Source organism: Staurois parvus, unplaced genomic scaffold (assembly GCF_062004578.1).
Source record: "Staurois parvus isolate SC_StPar_1 unplaced genomic scaffold, SC_StPar_1.0 ptg000432l, whole genome shotgun sequence".
NCBI classification, from domain to species: domain Eukaryota; kingdom Metazoa; phylum Chordata; class Amphibia; order Anura; family Ranidae; genus Staurois; species Staurois parvus.
In genome coordinates, this window is record NW_028318228.1 from 6,380,488 (window position 1) to 6,393,450 (window position 12,963).

Genomic DNA, 12,963 nt, shown 5'->3' on the forward strand with positions numbered 1-12,963 from the left:
TGTGTCCATAAAAATGTGAATGGATCTGAGCAGCCATCATGTTAATCTGGAGGTAGTAGGTTATAAATATGCATATAAGTTGCCTGTTTTTAATGCCCCTTTGCTGCTTTTGTGAACTTATTCTATGGCAGTGGTCTCCAAACTACAGCCCCGGGGCTGAACACAGCCCTTTGCTTGCTTTTATCTGGTGCTTGGGGCATTATTCCCCACTGTAACCAACAATGGGCACTATTATTCCCATTGACACCAAACACAGGGCACTATGGCTTCCACTGACACCAAAAACGGGGCACCATTCCTCTCACTAATACCAATTATGGGGCACTATTCCTTCCAATGACACCAAGGATATGACACTATTTCTCTCACCAACACCAGCAATGGGACATATTCCCCTCACTGACATCAAGAATTATGTGCTAGTCCTTCCACTGACACCAACGGTGGGGCGCTATTACTTCTACCGGTAAAGATGGGGCATTGTTTACTCCCACAGTTGCCAAGATGTTTTCTACTCCCACTGGCCACAGTCTTGCCCCTCTAAAGTATGAAGGACAGTAAGCTGGCCCTTTATTTAGAAAGATTGGAGACCCCTGTGCTATAGACTTGCTGCTTACACTGTTCGTGGGTGTCCCTCTCTAATGCAAGGTTTAGTGCTGCAATTACCAATTGAGCTTGTCCCTGTTACTATATATATATATATATATATATATATAAAATATATATACAGTGAAGAAAATAAGTATTTGATACCCTGCTGATTTTGAATGTTTTCCTACTCACAAAGAAATAATCAGTCTAAAAATCGAATGGTAGGTGTATTGTAACACTGAGAGACAGAATAGCAACAACAAATTAAAAAGAAATGCATGTCTAACAAATTTTGCACTGATTTGCATTTTCATGAGGGGAATAAGTATTTGATCCCCTTCACAAAACATGACTTAGTACTTGGTGGCAAATTCCTTGTTGGCAATCACAGAGGTCAGATGTTTCCTGCAGTTGGCCACCAGGTTTGCACACATCTCAGGAGGGATTTTGGCCAATTCCTCTTGACAGATCTTCTCCAAGTCATTAAGGTTTGGTGGCTGATGTTTGGCAACTCGAACTTTCAGCTCCTCCACAGATTTTCAATCAGATTAAGGTCTGGAGACTGGCTAGGCCACTGCAGGACCTTAATGTGCTTCTTCTTGAGCCAGTCCTTTGTTGCCTTGACCGTGTGTTTTGGGACATTGTCATGCTGAAACACCCATCCACGACCCATTTTCAATGCCCTGGCTGAGGGAAAAAGGCTCTCACCTTAGATTTGACAGTACATTGCCCGGTCCATCATCCCTTTGATGCGGTGCAGTTGTCCTGTCCCCTTAGTAGAAAAACACCCCCAAAGCAGAATGTTTCCACCACCATGTTTGACAGTTGGAATGGTGTTCTTGGGGTCATAGGCATAGGAGAAGAGTTGAGTTGATGCCAAAGAGCTCGATTTTGGTCTCATCTGACTACAACACTTTCAACCAGTCCTCCTCTGCATCATTCAGATGTTCAGAGGCAAACTTCAGACAGGCCTGGACATGTGCTTTCTTGAGCAGAGGGACCTTGCGGGCACTGCAGGATTTCAATCCTTGTCGGCGTAGTGTGTTACCACGTGTAGTTCTGGGATAATTCCTCACTGTTCTCATGATCATTGACACTCCACGAGATGAGATCTTGCATGGTGCACCGGACCTAGGGAGACTGACAATTGTTTTGTGTTTCTTCCATTTGCGAATGATTACTCCAACTGTTGTCACCTTCTCACCAAGCTGCTTGGCGATAGTTTTGTAGCCCAGTCCAACCTTGTGTAGGTCTACAGTCTTGTCCCTGACATCCTTGGACAGCTCTTTGGTCTTTGCCATGGTGGAGAGTTTGGAATCTGATTGTTTGATTGCTCCTGTGGACAGGTGTCTTTTATACAGGTAACAAAATGAGATTAGCAGCACTCCCTTTAAGAGACTGCTTCTAATCTCAGCTTGTTACCTATATGAAAGACACCTGGTAGTCACAAATCCTGCTGAATGATAGGGGATCAAATACTTATTTCCCTCATGAACATGCAAGTCAGTGCATAATTTGTTAGACATGCATTTCTTTTGAAATTTCTGTTGCTATTCTGTCTCTCAGTGTTACAATACACCTACCATTCGATTTTTAGACTGATCATTTCTTTGTGAGTGGGCAAACATTCAAAATCAGCAGGGGATCAAATATTTATTTCCTTCACTGTATATCTTTAAACTACACGAGGGCAGGTACATAGATACTGTACAGGCTGGTCTTACACAGCCTTTGTCCTGCTAGCAGTTTAATCCATCCAGTATCATTAGCAGTAATCAGCTTTTGCAGTGAATAGACTTAGCAAGTGTGATATAATGAAATTACTCAACAGACAAAAATGCTCATTATATCCATACCCTTTAACACGACCCCCTCCAGCAGATACAAACACTTCGGTCCTCATCATCTCTATAGCTTTCAGTTTCAACTCTGCAGCTAATTAATTTTTTTTCTTTTGAAGCAGAACTAAACTCTCACAATCAACAATAATACATTTTAATCTTTGTGCTGCTAGCATTAGTAAATAGATAGGAAGGTATGCAGTAAGTCTCCGACTTACGAACGAGTTACAGAGAACATTTCTAAATCGGATTAGTTCATAAATCCGACAAAGTGAGTCTTATACACCTTTGACACAAATATACAATGTAAAGCATAAAAAAAAACCAAACATACACAAAAATACTGTAAATAAACTATTTTTACTTTTATAGTTACATTAAAATTGTGGTACAGTACAGTACAGTTCCACAACTGGCATATTGGAAGAGAGATACTAACCGGAGGAGGGAGGGTAGGTGGGAGGCTGGTGGAGCTGAAGGATCATCAGCAATAGGAGATGGAGGGCAAGATGGAATTTGGCCCACACCCGACGTTGAAGAAGCTGAAGGATCATCAGCAATAGGAGATGGGGAGAAAGATGGAATTTCGCCCACACCTCATGTTGATGGAGCTGAAGGATCATCAGCAATAGGAGATGGAGGGCAAGATGGAATTTGGCCCACTCCTGATGTTGACAGAGCTGAAGGGACCATCAGCAATAGGAGAAGGAGGGCAAGATGGAATTTGGCCCACACCTGATGTTGATGGAGCTGAAGGATCATCAGCAATAGGAGATGGAGGGCAAGATGGAATTTGGCCCACTCCTGATGTTGACAGAGCTGAAGGGACCATCAGCAATAGGAGAAGGAGGGCAAGATGGAATTTGGCCCACACCTGATGTTGATGGAGCTGAAGGATCATCAGCAATAGGAGATGGAGGGCAAGATGGAATTTGGCACACACCTGATGTTGATGGAGCTGAAGGATCATCAGCTATAGGAAATGGAGGGCAAGATGGAATTTGGCCCATACCTGATGTTGATGGAGCTGAAGGATCATCAACAATAGGAGATGGAGGGCAAGATGGAATTTGTCCCACACCTTATGTTGACGAAGCTGAAGGATCATCAGCAATAGGAGAAGGAGGGCAAGATGGAATTTGGTGCACACCTGATGTTGACAGAGCTGAAGGATCATCAGCAATAGGAAATGGAGGGCAAGATGGAATTTGGCCCATACCTGATGTTGATGGAGCTGAAGGATCATCAGAAATAGGAGATGGAAGGCAAGATGGAATTTCACTCACTCCTGATGTTGATTTTTTTTTATGGATTCAATTCTGTCTACCCTCTGGAAAAAATGATCCAGTGATATCTGAGTAGTAGCACTTTTGTTCTTATCATAGATGACTCTGTAGCACTGGATGGCATTCTGAACGGCTGCTGCAACCTTTGTGCATCGTTCTATGTTGGGGTCCTGTGCCTCAAAAACAAACAGTGCCTTTTCAGGTAAAGAAAATCCCCTTGTCATACCCATCCACTTTCTTTGGGCTGCCTGCATGAAGCTGAGCACACGTTTGAATGGTCCTAAAGGGAAATGCATCAAATGTATTTATTTATTGTAAATACTCAAATTAGTGTGTATTAGGGCTCATTCACACAGGCATCTCAAATGCTGCTTTTAGAGGTGTACAGCGGGTAAGAGGAGATTAGTGATTGGCTAGAATTGAAAGTCCTTACCCCTGCTCCTGTCCTGCTAGAATACTGCCCCTTCTGCTGAGGCCAAACCCTCCACCATATTGTGCCCCCCCCCCATACCAGAGGCCTCCACACAACAATCCTGGCTGTTGACCTTTGTATCGCAAGGAAGGAATGTCCACACATAGGAATAGATTTTCTACATTACAGTCACATTACATCAACATACATTCTGGAGTCACTTCACAATATATACAATCAAATTTAGTGGACAGTCCACAGTAGACACAAGCGAAAGCATATGCAGCACTTTTAGCAGCAGTCTAACAATCTCTTCCTGTAACAATCTCTCCTTCCATCTGGGGCCATTAGTACTCACAGGACTGAGCTCTCTGTAGTCACCTCCTCCTTGGGTACACCTTTTCCCGGGGACACTTTAGGGAAGCAGCCTCACTCAGGGAACTCTTGGCCTGGTCTAAAAGGCTTTCTGCAATCCATCCTAGCACTTACCTCCAAAAGGGTCAGAAAATCTGCAGCCAGCTCTCCTGGTGCAAGTCTACTTCTCCTCGGTCTCCTGCCATGTCCAGGACCTACATATATACTGGCTACATCTGTGCTGGTATGGGTTGTTTGACACCCATTCCACAAGTGTGTCTGTGCTCCTCCCAACCTGGCTTATATGTGGGTGCTGCCTTACCCATGACATCACTGCAGGAGGGCTCTAACTAAAATGGGCCTAACACCTGATGACACTGCTATAACTACACACAATTCTGGTACAGAGCTACCTAGTGGCAAAATATCCAACTTCATCTGCCTACAAACATATAGTTTTTGTAAGTATTTGAATGCAGCATTATAGGAATCATTGGGGCCATACACATAGCTCCATCTTCAAACAAAAATGTGCAGCATACTAAAAAGTAGGGCAAAGCTGCATCAGAGGCCATAAATTTCTGCAGATTTTACATGTGCAGGGGCGGACTGACCATTTGGAAACTCGGGCACTGCCCGAGGGCCCGGGGTCAGTAGGGGGCCTCATGAGATGCCCCTGGTACCTTTTTCATAGGCTTTTTTGAGTTTGCGCAAGGACACAGGGGCCCCATGATCCCCTATTGCCTGGGGGCCCCATGAGTTGTCAGTCCGCCCCTGTACATGTGTAACTGTGTGATAACGTACAAAAACGTTTAAACAGGTATACATATACAAGTGTAAAGTCACTAATAGAATTGTACATTTCTGAACACTGTATGCATCTAAAAGGATCTAAACACATACATATTCTGCTAGCTCTGTAAACAAGAACTTGCAGAAAACACGCATACGACCATGTGAATGAGCCTTTAATATTTTCTTTGGTCCTATGTATAGCTTGCATGCAGATATGTAAATACAGGCAGTCATGTCAACTTATTACATATGCAGGCTGTGTTTCCTCTGTAGTAGTTCTTTATTGCTTCTAATCTCAATGCGAGGCAATTGATCTGCTTATATATCTTTTTATCTCATCAGCTGTTCTACAGTGATGCTAATTAAACTCCCTGGAGTACAAACAGCTACTACAAAGAGAGAATCTACATATCTATATATAACATACAATCATTAACATGTGAAATAGCAAGTCATTAAAAACCAGTAAGCTATATTGGGGAACTGGAGAAAGTACAGAGAAGGGCAACCAAACTGATAAGAGGCATGGAGGAGCTCAGCTATGAGGAAAGATTAGAGGAACTGAATGTATTCTCTCTTGAGAAGAGGAGATTAAGGGGGGATATGATCAACATGTATAATACATAAGGGGGGATATGATCTCCATGTATAATACATAAGGGGGGATATGATCACCATGTATAATACATAAGGGGGATATGATCAACATGTATAATACATAAGGGGGATATGATCAACATGTATAATACATAAGGGGGGATATGATCTCCATGTATAATACATAAGGGGGGATATGATCTCCATGTATAATACATAAGGGGGGATATGATCTCCATGTATAATACATAAGGGGGGGATATGATCTCCATGTATAATACATAAGGGGGATATGATCTCCATGTATAATACATAAGGGGGATATGATCTCCATGTATAATACATAAGGGGGGATATGATCACCATGTATAATACATAAGGGGGATATGATCAACATGTATAATACATAAGGGGGGATATGATGAACATGTATAATACATAAGGGGGGATATGATCTCCATGTATAATACATAAGGGGGATATGATCTCCATGTATTATACATAAGGGGGGATATGATCTCCATGTATAATACATAAGGGGGGATATGATCTCCATGTATAATACATAAGGGGGGATATGATGAACATGTATAATACATAAGGGGGGATATGATCTCCATGTATAATACATAAGGGGGCATATGATCTCCATGTATAATACATAAGGGGGATATGATCTCCATGTATAATACATAAGGGGGATATGATCTCCATGTATAATAAATAAGGGGGGATATGATCTCCATGTATAATACATAAGGGGGGATATGATCTCCATGTATAACACATAAGGGGGATATGATCTCCATGTATAACACATAAGGGGGATATGATCTCCATGTATAATACATAAGGGGGGATATGATCTCCATGTATAATACATAAGGGGGGATATGATCACCATGTATAATACATAACGGGGGATATGATCTCCATGTATAATACATAAGGGGGGATATGATCTCCATGTATAATACATAAGGGGGATATGATCACCATGTATAATACATAAGGGGGGATATGATCTCCATGTATAATACATAAGGGGGGGATATAATCACCATGTATAATACATAAGGGGGGATATGATCTCCATGTATAATACATAAGGGGGGATATGATCTCCATGTATAATACATAAGGGGGGATATGATCAACATGTATAATATATAAGGGGGGATATGATCTCCATGTATAATACATAAGGGGGATATGATCACCATGTATAATACATAAGGGGGGATATGATCACCATGTATAATACATAAGGGGGGATATGATCTCCATGTATAATACATAAGGGGGGATATGATCTCCATGTATAATACATAAGGGGGGATATGATCACCATGTATAATACATAAGGGGGGGATATGATCTCCATGTATAATACATAAGGGGGGGATATGACCAACATGTATAAATACATCAGTGGTTCATATAGTGAACTTGGTGTAGAGTTATTCCCCCTGAGGTCATCACAGAGGACAAGGGGGCACTCTTTACATCTGGAGGAAAAGAAATGTAATCTCCAAACACGGAAAGGTTTCTTCACAGTGAGAGCTGTGAAAATGTGGAATAGACTCCCTCAAGAGTTGGTTCTGGCCAGCTCAGTGTATTGCTTTAAAAAAGTCCTGGATTGTTTCTTAGATACACAGAATATAACTGGACACTAACATTCATAGGTAAAGTTAATCCAGGGGATATGCAATTGCCTCTCTGGGGATCAGGAAGGAATTTTCTTTTCCAGCAGGAGCAAATTGGATCATGTTATGCTGGGTTTTATTTTTTTGCCTTCCTCTGGATCAACTGTGGGTATAGGATTATAACTTTTTTTTTAATGGTTGAACTGGTTGGACTTTTTTTCTTTTTTCAGCCAGACTATGTAACTCTGAACACCATGAATGATATTTTATGCTTACTAACTTTGGGCCAGCTTGGCGCGATGTAGGTATCTATATCTGATATCCGGAAGGCCACTGGGAATGCTGTAAATTACTGAAGTAGTTGACCCTACATACATTGAGAGCCATGACATTCCAGGTTCTGTGTGAGCAGCTTCCCTTCTGCACACCAGGGGCGGACTGACAACTCATGGGGCCCCCGGGCAATAGGGGATCATGGGGCCCCTGTGTCCACGCCCACACTCAAACCACACCCAAAAAAGCCTATGAAAGCTACCAGGGGCATCTCATGGGGCCCCCTACTGACCCAGGGCCCTCGGGCAGTGCCCAAGTGTTTGAATGGTCAGTCCGCCCCTGCTGCACACTGAACAGATGAAGTCGCTCAATCTACACCTCTACCACCCATAGAACACCTATGTTTTCAATGAATATTGGACAAGTTGAATATTGTGACATCATTGCCTCTCCTTCCCACCTTGTCCAGTCAGAGAATGCCTTGTGTTAACTGAAACAAATGTAAGAGGGCTATGTATAAATGTTCATAGTGTGGATGTAACAAACATCTGCACATTTAGAAAGAAGATCGCTGTATTTCCTTTAACCAGTTGCAGACTGCCCCATGTACTTTTACTACGGTGGGGCAGCCGTTCTGCGCTGGATCACGTATATGTAACTGATTCAGCAGTTCTGGGTTGGTGGGCACACACGCTCCCGCCGCCTCATCTGTGCTGTCATTCGGTACAGCAAAACTTGGTCAGCAGGTCCCAGCCAATGATTTATGTCCAGGGCCTGCTGATTGGCTTAGCAAATGACAGTACAGAGCACTGTGTTTACTAACAACACAGGGTTCCGTACACAGAACAGCGATGCAACTGTTTTTTTCTCCCTGCAAAGCATAGAGAAAAGACAACTACATCTCTTAGTAAAAACAGCACACATTACACACATTACATACATTACACATGGTTAGGCACACAATTAACCCCTTGATTTCAGCTATATCTTAATCACTGATCACTGTATTACTGTTACTGGTGATGTCAATGTTAGTTAGTCAGTTCCCACCCATTGTCAGTTAGTGTCAGATTGCCTACCGCACTATCACAGTCCCACTATAAGCTGCTGATCACTGCCATTACTAGTATAAAAAAATTAAATAAATAATTATTCCAGTATATATACCATAGTTTGTAGATGCTATAACATTCGCATAAACCAATCCATATACACTTACTGGGATTTTTTTTTTCACCAAAGACCTATAGCAAAATACATTTTGGCCTAAATTTATAAATACATTTTTATTAATAATAATATTTTATTAAAATTTTTTATTGCTATGCTTTATAACAGAAAGTAAAAAATATTGTTCTTTTTTAAAAAAAAGTTTGTCTTTTTTCATTTATATAATAAAAAAATAAAAAAAAAACAGTGGTGATCAAATACCACCAAAAGAAATCTCTATTTGTGTGAAAATATTATATAAATTTCATTTGTGTACAGTGTTGCTTGGTCGGGCAATTACCAGTTAAAGTAGCACAGTGCTGCATAGCAAAAAATGCTCTGGTCATGAAGGGGGTAAAACCTACTAGAGCTTAAGTGGTTAATATATGTAGCCCCTATATTGTCAGCACCACCTGGTGGCCATAATGCATTTTTTTCCATAAATCCCTGAATGCATTTTGAGCACTAGGTGGCGCTGATGATGTAGGAACTACATATATGAGAGAAAATATAGCGATTTCCATTTTAACCTCTTCCCATCCAGCCCATGTTGAGAAACGGCCGGACGCGAGCACTGCTGATGCAGGTGGACGTTTCTAAATGTCCCCCCGCATCCATTGCCTGTGCACGCTCCCTGGGAGCAACTCTGTGTGAGATCACAATTCATGTGATCACTGATTGGCCAATCAGTGATCACATGAACAGTAGTAAACAAGATGTTTGTCACTTCCTTACATCATTGCTTACTACTTTTGAAATCTGAATGATCACAGGGGTCACATAGCACAAGTCTATTCACAACAACCTTGTACCATGTGACAAGCTGTGACCAATCACAGCTCACACAGTATTTCTCAATGGCTGCAGGAATGCAGTCAGAGAGAAGGAGAAATGATTGCTTTTACAGCCTTTATGGGTGTAAAAGCAATCAGTGTAAAAAAAAATCTTCATTACCCCCCCACAAGTATTACTTTGTCACTATGGTGACACTGTACTGTTTTTTCAAAAATTATAATTTTTGGTTATAAACTAATTTGGGTTATTTTTGTTTTACTAAAAAGATAGATGAATAAATTTTGGCCAAGATTTATGAAGAAAGATTATTTATTTGCAAAATTGTATAAGAAATACACTTTTTTTCAAAATTTTTGGACTTTTTAATTTCTATAGCAAAAAAATACAAATCCCAGTGGTGAATAAATACCACAAAAATAAAGTTGTATCTGTCACAAAAAATGCTAAAAAATTCATATGGGTACAGTGTTGCATGACCGCGCAATTGTCATTCAAAGTGTGACAGCACTGAAAGCTAGAAATTGGCCTGGACTGGAAGGGGGTGAAAGTGTCCAGACTTGAAGTGGTAAAATGTGAGGGTGTTTTCCACATCTGCACAATATTTTGTTATACTTTTTTTTTATATACTAATACCCCAAAGTGTTTTATGAATTGCAGAGGCACTGAGCGAGTAACTCCCCCCAATCCCCATGCTGCTTGCACAAAACCAGGAAGATTGCAGCTCTATATGTATGTAGCATGGGCTACTACAGTGATTTCCAACCCAGCTGGTCTAATGTAAGTAGGCAAAAAATATAATTCCTGGAGTTCAGTTTTAAAGCCTAACTCCACATTTAACGTTCCTTTAAACAGTTCGGGCCAAGCTGGCCCAAATGAACTATTTACTGCACTAACAGATGTGCTTTCTGGGCACCCTGTATCACCTATACGTAGCCTCAGCTATATACAGTATATGACACTGTGTTCCAGCAGTGGGACAAGAACTTCCCATCCCGCTCTCGGAACAAATTAGAGTCGGGCTGCGTGCTGCTCAGCTGCTATTCACTGAAAACCTTGTATCCTTTGAATAAATATCAAACTCCCTCTGATTGGCTAAGGTGGAGAGGAGGGCAAATGATGTCACAATCAATGCCTCAGCTAATCAGAGAAATCTTTGTATTATTCACAGAATACAAAGCTTCCAATGAATGGCTGAACAGCACTCTATTTTGTTCCAGGAGCAGGATGGGAAGTTTTGTTCCCCCTGCCAGAACACAGCACTGTATACTGAATATAGCTGAGGCTACACAGTTAATATATCGCACCCAGCAAGCGCAACTGAAAAAGTTTGTTTCGGTCAGCTTGGCTCGAATGAGCAATTTAAAGATACATTAAACGTGGAGTTAAGCCAGGTATATGAGGATTGCAATTCTGCCTGTTCAGCAGGGACCGGCCTAATTAGGATCCATGAATGAAGTCTATCGACTGACTTCTGTACAACCACCTTGTTGTTTTATTTTTTTTTCAGCAACACTGATCATTGTGATATGATGGGAAGGAAGTTTCCCTGCCATGAGAACGCAATACCACAGCAGGAGTGATTCCTCCATCTACCTCAAATGTGTGGATGGATGAATCAGCATGCTTTTATTTTTCGTTCAACCACCTGGTTGGAAAAAAAATGCATAATGTATGGCTTGACTTGTGCAGGCCATAGACGGGGAGAAAACCGGCCATTTATTTAACAAAAAAACGAAAAATCGGTCGTTCAATAGGCCGACGTTACCACCAACAGTAGAAGAAATCGGCTGATTTTCTTCCCGTCTACGGCCGGCATTTAGTTACTTCTGTCCCTGCAGAGAGCCCCGCTATTATATTTGACATTAAAAAGTATTGTGGTTGCAACATTGTATCTATTTGTATCCATTTCGGCCGATTTTTTTCCAACTTTACCAATCAAATAAATCTGACAAAATTCAGAAAAACGGCAGACCAATTAACCCATTAACGGTGCAAAAATCGGCCGAAAAAACGGCCAATTTTCGACCCATCTATGGCCTGCGTTAGGCTTTAAGCTGCCACATGATACTTTCTGAGCTGCAAAAGGCATTGACCTAAACCCATGGAAGCAGATATTTATATGTAATCCTATTATGTCCTTCCTGAGTGCTGACAGTCTTGTTCTTGACATATCTTGCTCCTGTCACTTGCTTCTCCCTGGACTGCAGTATCAGACATCCAGATATGTTATGTTCCTCTATTTCATTCCAGAGCCCAGGGAGAGCCGCCGATAATACTCTCACAGGAACCCATAGCAGAAAACATTTGATTGCTCCATTGGGAATAAACAGGCTGTTTGATCCCTCATGCAGAACCATTTTAATATATAATTAAATGGGTAATTGACTTGATAGTAACTGAGCTTAGATTGTGATACCATAAAATAGCTGAGCTCCGTTGCCGGTAGGCATAGAGGAGGCTTTTCGCTGTATTGTTATCAGCCATACATTTTGTTTATTATTATTATTAAAAATTCTGTGTATTATTGTCATATAAGCTCATTTACACATTGAGGCTGATTTACTAAAGGAGTTAAGATTTATCTTATAATTATAATGTGATTATTCATTTCAGTTACCCAATCGTGTCAAAACCAAACTCTTACTTCATCTGCCTATGATTGACTATTCAAAATGCGCAAAAATGTGTTTTTTAATGTAGCACCCCTCTGACCCTTAAGGCCCCATTCACACCTAAGTGTAGTAAGAACACACAAGTTCTTGCTCTTGTATTTTTGTTGTTTTTCACGCACCAACGCACTTCGCGCCTTAGCCTAGGTTCACACTACAGCGGTGCGGTAAATCCCATGTGATTTGCACACAAACCACACCGCATTCCTGTGCAAATCACATGCAATTTGTATGCTGTGCATTTAGAGCCATATATTTTGTATGGCTCTATTCGCACAGCACCGCACCGTACCAAAAATGCGCAGGACCCTTTTTTGGTCCGCACTAGAATCGGATTGCATAGGTATTCACACCTATGCAATCCGATTCTGCACATCGCACCATGTTTTGCGGACCGATGTCGGGGTGTTGTTAACTTAACCCCTTGAAGCCGACGTGACACAAATATGCGGCCTCACAGAACTGGGATTTTTTACGCGGGGCCGCATATTTCCG